The sequence below is a fragment of the Python bivittatus genome, unplaced genomic scaffold (assembly GCF_059951505.1).
Source record: "Python bivittatus isolate LINGU-HERP-01145 unplaced genomic scaffold, Pbiv_v1 ctg000330_np1212, whole genome shotgun sequence".
NCBI classification, from domain to species: domain Eukaryota; kingdom Metazoa; phylum Chordata; class Lepidosauria; order Squamata; family Pythonidae; genus Python; species Python bivittatus.
This window is the reverse complement of record NW_028277058.1, coordinates 4,636,700-4,649,274: the sequence shown is the minus strand read 5'-3', so window position 1 is coordinate 4,649,274 and position 12,575 is coordinate 4,636,700. Positions and strand designations below refer to the sequence as shown.

General features: G+C 38.5%; 1 long non-coding RNA gene across 2 annotated transcripts in view; it reads right to left on the bottom strand.

Annotated features, from left to right (window-relative positions):
* Window positions 1–3,184: 3,184 nt before the first annotated feature.
* Window positions 3,185–12,575, bottom strand: part of LOC112540540 (uncharacterized) — a 34,607-nt gene continuing 25,216 nt past the window's right edge. Inside the window, exons 3-5 of one of the 2 annotated variants that reach the window (XR_015796309.1) lie at window positions 4,061–4,392; window positions 3,450–3,535; window positions 3,185–3,339 (exon numbers count right to left, since the gene is read on the bottom strand). This is a non-coding gene — a long non-coding RNA (uncharacterized LOC112540540). Of the gene's footprint in view, window positions 3,340–3,449; window positions 4,393–12,575 lie in introns of both variants that reach the window. The other variant, XR_003084624.2, reaches the window with a different exon arrangement.

Genomic DNA, 12,575 nt, shown 5'->3' with positions numbered 1-12,575 from the left:
GCTCAGATTTGTAGGTCCTGCCATTCAGAGTCCAAGGGCTGGGCTGGACTCTTTAAACAGACAGACAGACAGAGACAGCATTATTTAAATAATACACTTACATTTTTGGATTTGTCATGATATTTTTTGCTTTTATAATGTAATGTAAATATTCACTGTTACTTTTATCTCCCTCACAAAGAATATCTTGAAAACTAGTTGAACCATTAGGTATTTAGTTTTGTGCAGCTTTAAGATCTCAGCTTTCCTTTTTTTTCCTTGCTCATTTTTACAACAGTAGATTAAGGAAAAAATAGTATGTATTTAAACTTACAAAGTAATCCTATGTTTTGTAGGCCAACATCTCATTAACAATGGTTATACCAGAATTCTCTTTGACCTTGGACAGGGAAGTCAGATTCCTTCTTGTATCATATGGCTGGTCTTTTTCCAAATCCCTGATCACAGATCATAATAATTATAATAATAATTAGATATAATGGGAGATGGCCAGATGGAATTAAGGATCCATGAGATCCTGCCCCATTGCATTGCTTTAAACATTAAACATTGAAAAAATTAGGATTCTAAAGTGTTCTGAGCAATAGGATTGCTCTGTTCATCACAGTCTGAACAAACATTGAAATCAACAGAGCAAGTTAGTAATGACTAATTAAAGCTGAAATTGTTTAATTCCAGTTCAGGTCAAATATTGAAGTTGGTTTGCCTAATGCAATTTATTCAAGTGAGATTCAAAATAAAGTTGAACTAATTTTCTAACTTGCATCTCACGCTCTCTATCTATTTCTACCATCTAATTTCCCTTTTTGTCTTGATAATACACTACAATATGGAACATGATAAAGAACAGCCACAAAAACTTTCAGAGGAGTTGGTTTAAAATCATCCTTACATGTGGTTTGCTTAACTGATGATTAAAGCATGGGTGTACAGGCATGTTTACTAATGCAATTAGAGGGTGTCTCCTCTCCCAAAGAGGACATTAGCATTACAAAATTTAAAAAAGGTGAGAGAGAAAGTTTCGATTGAATTTTTGGGAAGGGAAGGGAAGGGAGAAAGGAGAAGAAAGAAAGAGAGAGAGAGAGAGAGAGAGAGAGAGAGAGAGAGAGAAAGAAAGAAAGAAAGAAAGAAAGAAAGAAAGAAAGAAAGAAAGAAAGAAAGAAAGAAAGAAAGAGGAGGAGCAGGAGCAGGAGCAGGAGCAGGAGGAGGAGCAGGAGCAGGAGCAGGAGCAGGAGATCTCTCTTGGCAATAATCTCTTGGTATGGGATTTTTTAAGGATGGTCTAAAACCTCTTAAGAACATGCTTTTGAGAACTATAAATATGCTGGCAGAAAAATACTCTCTGTGATGTAATAAGTAACTGTTAACCTTCAAGTAACTGAGGCTATTCCAAACTTAACAATAAAACATTAGCTAACACAATCTTATTTTGGTGATGAAGTAGAGAACATCCTTAATCCAAATTTGGCTCTCATAATTCCCAGGGTTAAAAAGTGGCTTCCTTTCTTTTCTTACATGCCTGAAAATGAGTGGTAAATAGGCAAAAATAGTGAGGAACAAGAACATAGAGGGGGCTGCAGTTCTGGGGTACCGTGCCCCCCAATGTCTCCCTTAAATGTTAAGGAGTAAGCAGTGGCAAGAGATATAATGCTACTTAAAGCTAGCCAGTAACTTCGTGGGTTAGCTGATAAAGCTGAACTCAGTTGCTATGTTGAACTGACACATTTCTCTTTCCTATCGCAAATTTGAAAACAAAATTCGGGGGTGGAATATACGATTTCATTCCAAAATTGAATTCTTTGTTTCATCTTGTATGGCCATTGTTTCCGATGAGAAATGGTATTAAGTGAATAGAATTAGATCTGCAGCAAATGAATATCTGAAGAATTAGTCAAGAATATAAATTGTAGGTTTTTCCTTCCCCACTACCATTTAGTCCTTTGCAGAAGATGACTTAGATGAGTCATCTATCAAGATGACTAGCAGGAAAATGAATCTCCCAACTACACAAATTATTGTCAGTTTGACATCAGATGCTTTTTGATATCAATGTATCAACATGATTTCAGTATTTGATTTTGGTATCTGATAGAACATTTATTTGGTATCTGACAGTATAGGTAGTCCTAGCTTAACAACCACAGTTGGGACCAGAATTTAGGTTGCTAAGCAATGCGATAGTTAAGTGAGACATCACACGACCACTTTGCTTAGCGACCGCAATCCTGACATTCCCAGTTCCCATCATTAAGCAAGAATCACAGGTCATTAGGCAAGCCAACAATCAAGTCAGTGGGGAAGCTGGCAGGAAGTTGGAAATCCCAGGTGCTGCCTGGTGGGGGAGGCAGTGAGGGGGTGCATGGGAGAGTCAGGGAGGGGGTGTGGGGGTGTGGTGTGGGTCAGGTGTACAAGAGCCTCAGAACTGCTTAAATTTTCAGCCCCAGAGTTGAGAAGCTTCTGAAGCCTTTCCATTCTGGAGGTGAAAATCCTCCATCATTGAAAATCCTGCTTGGAGTTTGGCACAGGGCATTTTCAGCCAGCCCCTAGAGTTGAGAGGACACCCTCTCGTCTCTTGGGGCTGGCTGAAAAAGCACCATGCTAAGAGTTCTCTTGACTCTGGAGGTTGGCTGAAAACACCCTGTGCCAAAATCCTGCTTGGATTTTGGCATGGAGCTTTTTTAGCCAGCCCCCAGAGATGAGAGGGAGTCCTCTTGGCAGCTGGCAGTGTCCTGCAGCCTTCCCTGCTGGCTTCCCCATTGACTTTCTTTCACATGATTGTGGGGCACTTGGCAACCAGTCATAAGTGCAAACCGATTGCCAAGGGCCCAGATCGCAATCACATGACCGTGAGGGCGCTGCAATGGGCATAACTTCAGGCACGGGCTGTAAGTCCCTTCGTTCACCACTGTCATAAATTCAAATGGTTGCTGAACGAATGGCCGTAAAGCAAGGACTACCTGTATTTTATAGCTGAGCAAACAGCAGAGGTGATAAGAGGAGATAAGTTGTGGAAAAGTACAATATTTGGCTAAAATATCCATCCTTTCTGCCCACAAGGAATGAAAAACAAACAGAACTAGTATGTATTAAATTTAAAAAAAAAACTTCTATTCCAATCACTCATCAAGTATGAAGGCTTATTTCTTTTTTATTAACTCATGATTTCAAATAGAACAGAAAAATATTTTATGCACACCTTGATCACCATGTCAATTGCCCCCACTGTTTCAAAAAGAACAAGAGAGATACTAGCAGATAGATCATACCATCAGCTATCATTCTTTGGAAAAACTTAAGGCCACTGTTATCCCATGATGTTTTCTTCTTCACCTGAGATTTCTAAAACATTGGATGGGAGACAAATAATATTTAGACAGTATATGTGAGGAGGGGGAAGAAATTATTTTACTCACTACTAGTTTTGGTCCCACTCACTTTCGAGAGCTTACCTCCAAAGGAAAATGATCTTCATATCCCATCTGTAGTTCATGACTATAGCCTTCTCCAGTTCTATGGACAGATGGCTACTTCCTTCCTGGCAATCAACCAAATGTTGAATTTAATTATTTAATTAATTCTTGCAAGGATACTCACCTTCACAGCAATGCTCTAGGATTCCATGACTGAAGAAGCAGATTGATCATTTGACAGGGTTGAACAGCTATTTCACGTATATGTCCAGCCATGTTTCTAGAAGTTCCATATGTCTGCATAAATGTCAGTAAGCAGGTGAAAAATGAACAAATACCTGTGTTTTACAGACTCATATAAGAAGGGAAATTGTGTCAGGAGATACAGCCCAGGCAATATATAGTATAATTGATGGCAGATATTTCATACATTAGTCTAATTAATACACATAGCTCTATATCAGTATCCTGCATTGTCTGGATGTAAACATAATCCCTAACTAAAAAAACTATCCAGCTAGTACATTATCTAACTGGTACTCTCCACTTTTCAACATCACCAGTGGGCTTCCAGGTGCAATTCAAGGAGCTGATTATTATCTATGAAATGATGCATGACATAGGGCCTGCCTATTTGAGGAACTGCCTACCTTTTATGGTTTCTGCCTGTCTGGTAAGGTAGGGCACAGTCAATGTGCTGCGGGTCCCTTCAATCAATCAGTGCCATCTATCGGTACCCAGGAAGTGTGCCTTCTTTGTCACAGTGCCTGCCGTCTGGAAGAGAAATCCATGTGGCTGCCACCTTAATGCTGTTCCAGAAGAAACCTGGCTCTTCTCCCAGATTCTGGAATAGGATGCTGTTGAACCCCTCACATGTGGTTTGTGTAAGGCTTGGAAAAGGTGAGACTTGTGCTGCAACAGTGCAATGCAGCTTTCGTTATTTCCCCTCCTTGACATGCCTTGTGAACACTGCTTTCAGCACCTGTTATTGATAAAATAAAACATCAATGTAAGGAATGTATTTTTTTTTCTTTGTTGATACCTGACATCTTGGAAATTGCCTCTGACAATTATCAAATGTGATGGGACAACTTTTTCTCTGCCTGAAGAATCTTTTTCAAAAGGGAGCAAATCATATTCTTTTATTTCTTTTATTTTTTTCTGATTCACACCTCTTAAATACAAGTATCTATTTGCCTGTGGTTTTAAGAAAACCCAATTTCACCATCTGCCTAGCAAGCACATTTTTTTCCTGATTTTCTTGGAACAACCTTCCAAGTGCATAAAAACTGCAATATTAGTTTACTCATGAATGAGAAATGTTTCCATTTGCTTGTAGCAAAATTACGTAGAAAAGAGAATTCTTGAGCTACACAGTCAGATTCTTACCCTCTGAACTTTTTCTGCAGTGGCAAAAGCTAGAAATAATCCAGAGGAACCATTTTTACCAAAAGCATTCATTCATTCATTGTTTAGATTTCTAAGGCTAACATTGGCCAACTACTTTGGACAACTTACAGATGAGAACTGCTGTGAAGAACAAGTAATGTAATTCTGGCTGTATTTGTGGGCCAGGGAAAAAAAGAAAGATGGTTCTTTTTTTCTTTAAATTAGACCATTGCATATAAAGTTTGCCTTCAATCATGCTGTAAAGTTTAGAATATAAACACACTATATATAGTTAATATAGTATATTATATTATATATATAATTGAGTAGTAGTATATATATAATTGAGAGAGAGAGAGATGATGGTAGATAGATAGATAGATAGATAGATAGATAGATAGATAGATAGATAGATAGATAGATAGATATAAAATATGTAGTGTATCTCTTTCACTCTTCTTCCTTAATTCACTGGGATAATAGATAGATGAAGAATTATATTTAAAACAAACAGCCTTCCATAGGAGGGGTGGCTTTTTCTGACAATAGCTACAAGATATCCTCATGCTTCTTCCTTCTGCTAAAGTTGGGGTTACTGACTTTCCCAGATGGAGAGTAACCAGCCTCCACAGCATTAAGGAGAGAAATTGGAATGCTGGTGGGATGGGGAAAGTATCCACCGATAGTTACACCTTCACTTGCCAGCCATTGCCACTCACCAAACTTGTTGCCAAGGCAGAATAAAGATCAACTGTTGGGCTGCCACTTTGTGCCCTGGATGAAAACACATTAAGCTGGCTGTGAGGATGTGCCTGAGTTGTCCTGTGCTAGTGAATTTGAGCTGTTGGGAAACAGCAATAGAAGAGAGATATAAATTAATTTGTGAGTTTGTCATTGTCATCTAGTTGACCTCTGTGGGAGACAGGACACTGGACTGTAATGGATGATAATGATGATGATGATGATGATGGTTGGTCACACAGTCAACTAGATGTTCAGACTGGATTTGACATTTTTATCCATCTATTGAGTCCTTCCCAAGGACCTGGGATAGGCAGTCATTGTTGTTTGATGGTGTTGTTTAATGGTGTTAATGGCATCGTTGCAGGATGTAAGCTATTCCAAGTAAACCTGCCTTTTGCAATTGACTGATGGTGATTTTGTCAATACCAATGGTCTTCAAGTGGTGCTACAGATGCTTTGGGATTGCACTTAAGGCACCTATAACTATTGGTATTATCTTTGCCTTCTTTTGCCACAGTCCTTCTATTTCTATTTGTAGGTCTTTGTATTTTGTGATTTTCTCCAGTTCTTTCTCTTCTATTCTGCTGTCTCCAGGTATTGCAATGTCCTCTATCCAAACTTCTTTGTCTTTCTTATCAACAATTGTCAAGTCTGGGGTGTTGTGTGGCAGGTGCCAGGCAAATGGTATTTTTTGCAGACATTCCAATGCACCATTGTTGCTACTTTGTCATGCCATTGTTTGTAGTCAGTCTGTGTGATCTTCTTGCAGCAGCTAACTAGGTGGTCCACTGTTTCTTCAGCTTCTTTGCAGAGGTGGCATTTGCTGTCTGTTGCTGTTTTCTCAATTCTGGCTTTGTATGCATTTGTTCTTAAAGCGTGGTCTTCTGCAGCCAGAATCAGCCCCACTGTTTCTTTCTTCAACTTTCCTGCTCTTAGCCATTGCCAGGTCTTGTTGTTATCTGCTTTGCCTGCTATTTTGTACGTGGGTGTGGGTGTGTACTGGCTGTGTAATACTTTGTCTTGCCATGTCTCTTTTCTGTTCTTCATTTGGTCTTTTCTGTAGGCCAGTTTGGTTTCTTTGGTATTCAGTAAGCCTTCATGGTGTACTAGCTTCAGTGCATCTTCTTCACTGTCCTTCAGATATTCTTCCAATGACCTTTTTTCTTCTTCAACTGTCTAGTGTACTTGTAACATTCCCTGCCCACCAATGCTCCTTGGTAAGTAGAGTCTGTCAACGTCTCTTTACCCAAAACAGCCAGACCACCACAGTGTCTACGAAATTCAGCTTGAGAGTGGGGTGAAGAATGAGGCAGTGGCAAACCAGTAGGCTAGAAGTAAAGTCTCTTAGCCAAAGAACAACTAAGATGATGCATCTGTGTCTGTATCTACCCCTGCCATTGATTCATTTTGTTGAGACATACAGATCACTTGCTGGGTCACACTGTCAGCATCAATGAGCTTTATAGCTGCTTGAGTGGACAGAGTTCACAATTTCTTAGGTGTTTGCTTCTGGCCTTCAGCTGACAACTCAAACTAATGTGAGTAGCTTCAAAACAATTGGAAGCAAGCCACAGCCATTACAACATCATTGAAAGATGAGGGACCCCCCCCCCCCCCAAGTAAGCCTCCAAGGAAACTACTTGTGAGTTCTGTAGCTAATCATAAATTGGGTAGTCTGCATGAAGAAAGCTGACAACCACTTTAAATGGAGGACATCAAGTCAGTCTGCATGCAATAGTCCTATCACTTCCTTTGATCTTGCAATTGTTCCTACAAGCAGAATAGGCTGATGAGGAAGAACTGTAGCTGTACTATAATGGAACATACTCTCCAACAAGACTTCTGTGGATATGGTGTTTATTTAGGGTGATTGGATAATGGATTTCTATTCAATACATTCCAGCCATGTTTTTGATGGAATGGAGTCTCTCTGGCACAGAGCACTGGCTTCCTATTTCATCCTCCACTGACCATTTTTCTTTGTGCAGCAACAGAGAGAGAGAAAAAATACTTGTCTCCCACCAACTGTTCTTGCATGGAGCAAGAGATGAGATCATCTGGCCTGCTGAGGTTCAGTTCAGTTCTCCCAATAGGAAGAATCCTTGGGTGTGTAGAGATTAACAAACACAAATGAAGAGTTATTCTCATATTGGGTGTGTGTGTGCATATATGTAGAGATGTGGGTCTGTGTATTACATATGCCATCTAGCAATAAGAGAGATAAAAATCCCCCATTACAGGGCATATGCAAATGAAAGAGATACAGCATGAAAGGGTTAAAAAAGTCAGAGTGACCTGTTCCTATCTCATCATAAATTGGCAAGAAGGTACCTTCAACTTTCTTCATATTTTGGCAGAAGCAGGTGCTCGGGCTAGACTTGATTTCTGATGAAAGCTTAAACTTTTTGCAATGTGCTTTACAAGGAGCTGCCTTTGAAGGCCACTTGCAGTGACTTGAAAATCAGTGTTACTCTGCAATGGTGAGGTTGTTCTACCAGCAGCTTGGTTGCCATATTCTGGACTAATTGGACTTTCTGGATCCTTTCCAAAGGCTACTGAGTGCAGAGTACATTGCAGTAATCCAACTGTGTGATGATAAGGGTGTGAGTAACTATTGCCTGGGCATTCTGGTTGAGATAGGACTGCAATTGGCACACCAACTGAAGATGGGCAAAGAAACCCTTTTAAAGAGGGCCCATGAGTCCAATAAGACTCTCAAGGCATGGAATAACTTCAGGAAAAGTGTGACTATTGTTGCCAGACTGAGTCAATGTTTATTGATGAAAATTAAAATTCAGTCTTGGAAGAATTTAATGTGAGCTTGTTTTGCCCCAGCCAGATCCTGACAGCCTTCAGCCACTAGTTCTGGGTGTCTATGGCACCTCTGTCTCAACCCAGGGTGGTGAAATAACCTTATATGTCCTCAGTATATTGGTTAAACATAACCCCAAACTGACATATGTCCTCTCCCAATGGCTTTATAGAAATGATAAGTAACATTTAGAGAATACAAGCCCTGCAGCACCCCACATTAGAGTGACTCCAGAGCTGCCTCCCTGTGATTATGAATTGGAATCACATACTCAGGTAGGAGCAGAACCACTGTGAGATGATGCCTTCCAAATTCCAATATTTAAAGGTGGTCCAGCAAGATATGGTTGATGTTAACAAATGCACCAAAAGATGTAATAGGACCAAGAAGGGCACATTATCCTTATTAAATTCCCTGGGGGGGGGGGGGTCATCTACTAGGGTGGCCAATGTCATTTCCATCCCATTACCTGGTATGAAGTCTGACTGGTATGTATCTAGATAATTCTTTTCCCCTAGGGCATGATGTAGTTGAGCACCCACTACCTTCTCTACAACTTCCCTGGAAAAGGAAACACTGGAGACTTGTCAAAGTTGTCAAAAATGGTTGGATCTAGGATAGGACTCTTGGGGAGAGATGCACTACTGCCTTCTTCAAGGCAGGGGGCATCACCTCCTCCTTCAAAGAGTTATTGACAATCTCTTGGATTCAGCTATTTATGCTGGACATGGTCACCTGAAGGAACCAGGAAGGACATGCGTTACAAGCAGGAGAGTCAAAACATAAAAAATCCTATTTCAGATGGCTATGATATAAAACACCAGAAGTCAGTTAAGGCCAGTGGTAGTTCGTTCTCTCTCTCTCTCTCTCTCTCTCTTATATATATATAAGATAGATAGATAGATAGATAGATAGATAGATAGATAGATAGATAGATAGATAGATAGATAGATGCCTTATTAGTAAATCCATTATTCTAAGGATTTTTTTTAAAGAAAAACATACAATAGAGTGTCATCAATCAGTGTGAACTTCCTGACATGCCCTAGTCTGTTCAGCTGGGGAATTCTTAGCCTTTCCACCAAGGATTTCTCCATTCAGTACAATCCTGGGGTGGGGGGGGGACGGGGACACAGAAAGGAAGGTGTTTTGAATTTTCTTGTCCAAACTCCAGAAATTTAACTAGCCTTGTTTCAGACCTACAACCATAAGGGGAAACTATGTGACCATGTAGTGTTACATATGGAGAAGATTTTAATAAGAAATTCCCTTACCAACTAATTAAGCAAATATCCAGATATAGAAATTTCATAGAATCATAGGGTTCATTTGATAGCACCCTCTATATTTACTGTGATATAAGTCCAGTTTATTGAATGAGGTTTACTCCCTCAGTCTTATATATGTCTTCTCAGTGGTAGGTCCTACTATATTAAATAAAGTTTCTTCTGCTTTAAACATGCAACAGTCTTAATATCCTTTTATTTCCATTAGCTTACATGCATAGCGATAGTTTGGTTTGTCCAGTAAATAATACAAGGGCATCTTAGGGCCTAATCGTGTGATAGAACTTTTATTTTATACATACAATTTTATTTGCATCTTTGTAGAATAATTTGTAGAGGTATGGGACACACCTCTCACCTGCATTGCTGGAATTCCTGACCTTCTCTTGACTTTGTATATAATTAACCACTGAAGAAAACACTTTACGTAGCTTATTAAATGGGCCATGGCCTATGAAACATATGCTAAAATAAACATCTCAGGCTTTGAAATGCCCCTACAGAACTCTCTCTTACTGATCCTCCTTGATAGCTTGATCATATCTTCCAGACTTTTGTAATATAGTTTAGTACAATGTTTTTTGGCAACTGCTTGTATCTTCTTTCAATAGGCAACTCTGTGGCTACAAAAAGTCTTAGGAGAAGTACTAGCATTCTTCTGCTGGAAACACTTGAAAAGCATACGTTAAAGCTCAGTCACTATATTTACAGCATAGTAACCACAGGAACTCAGAACATTTTGAGGACATATCATAAAACCCTTAAAGTATAGAAAGGGAGTATAGGGCCACATGAAGTGGTACAGAGGTGCTATATTTTGTAATTGCCCTCCTTTAACTAGAATAGATTTAAAAGAAATTAAGTATGGGGTTTATATAAATTATACCACTATAGAACCAATCCACTGAACCTTCAAAGTGCAATTATGTAACAGCATGAAGATAATACTTCTCAAAATGAAACCTTCTGAAGACATACAGAAACATGATTTGTCTTCAAGGAAATTTAATCCCTCCTCTGATACTGGTGATATATTTAGCTTTTGTAAGTACATGAACAGGTGAAGTATTCTGATGTCTCCTCCCTTAAAAAAAGAAAGGTTGAAATGATTTTATATCACCTAATTTATCCTCATTGTTGTATTTATCTTTTTTTTAAAAAAACCATTAATTTATACTATTTTCATTTTATACAAAATAAAAGGGAAAGACAACCGTTGCATATTTTTTCAATTATTGCTAGATTGTCAGATTTATTATGATTAGTTTCTTATTATAAAGGCAAATGTCCTACTGTTTCCTGAAAGTCTATATATGAATATGCTTGTTTCTTCAGAAAAACTGAAAAGAAGTAGGCAATAATGTTTCCTCTTTTCTTTTTAAAGTTGAAGGACACAGTATATTAGAGTAAGTTTGGAATACCTCTTTGGCTAAGACTAGCCCAGTGACTTACAGACTGCTCCTCTGCAAATTTGATTAGCACCATTTTAATACCTTTGAAACTAAGGGCTAATAGGACTTCTTGTGACAGTGAATTCCAGAAATTATCTGTATAATGGAATGATTTATTTTGTCTGTTCAGATTTAACTTGTATAAATTAGATTTGTTCTAATTTTCTCTGTTCAGATTTAACTTGTAGAAACAGACAGGTAGGGATGTCTGTTGGATGAAGTCAAAGAAGTGAAGATGGCAGCCATGCAGTGTGATCAAAGCTCTTATATTCAATCCATGTGGAACTTTGATCACCCCATCACAGCAAACATCTTTTTTTTTCCCCAATAAGGAGTTTTAATGCAAGAATTGGGGCTAAAGTACAGAATAACTGAAATCACAATAGAAATATCCAGCCTTCTTTTCTTAGTGAGTTCAAAAGGTGATGTCTCTTTGCACGTTTTGAATCTCTGCTTCCTGGACTTTTTCTTTATGATAAGCTACCAATCAACTTCTCTTTCATTTTTGGGTTTTTTATGCCTAGAATTTTTCACATTTCTTTTCCAGCGTCCCCCCAATCTCTCAGAGTTAGTGTCTCTGGGGACTCAGTAGCAAGGTTTAGTCTTCCTGTAAGGTTACCAGGACCATGGGAATAGGTTAAGCCTGTCAGTTGGACTCTATAAACTACCTAAAATGGCCCCTTAATCAACCCAGGAGAGCTTAGATTTGTCTTCAAATAGATCTGGCTTTGTGTTATATTAAATTAATACGACTCCCTCTTTGTCATGCAACTATTACCAAGGAATTATTAGACTTCTTCATTCATAAGATCTGGAAAACATTCCTGAAATTCCTCCCCCCCCCCCTCTCTCTCTCTATATATATAATTATTTTTTTTTCAAATGAAGATAAAAATAAACTAATATAAAGTATGGAAGAAAAAAGAAAAAGAAAGAAATCAAAGAGCAAGAAAGGGAAAAAAGTAAAAGAAAAATAGAAAGAAAAAAGATACAAAGAAGTGATTTCCAATTTTCTTTATAGCAGCTATAAATACAATTATAAATATACATTTCTCTAAAGTTACAACATGACTCTTCTTTCTCTAATCTATCCTGTCTAATCATCAAAACCATAAATCATAATTTCATTTTTTTCTGTTTTACACAAAAAGTCTATAAGGGGTTTGATCACAGCCAACATCTTGATTTTTTTGACCTGCAGACATCTCTGTCAACAGGTCACTTCCAGAACTATGCAAAATTATGCTTAAGCAGATATTGTATGTTCTGCTACCTCTATAATAATAGAGGGCAGGTTGGCTATTCCCTCTGACCTGCTCCAAATTGGCCCAACATGCCTGGCTTGACTGCAAAACAACTTTGAGGAAAATGTGCCACTTCTACTGTATGGCTATGTTGCTACAGAACAAGCCAAAATGTATGGATGCTACTGAATGGCTGTACAAATTATAATTGTACCAGAAGTTCTATCCAATACTTTGAA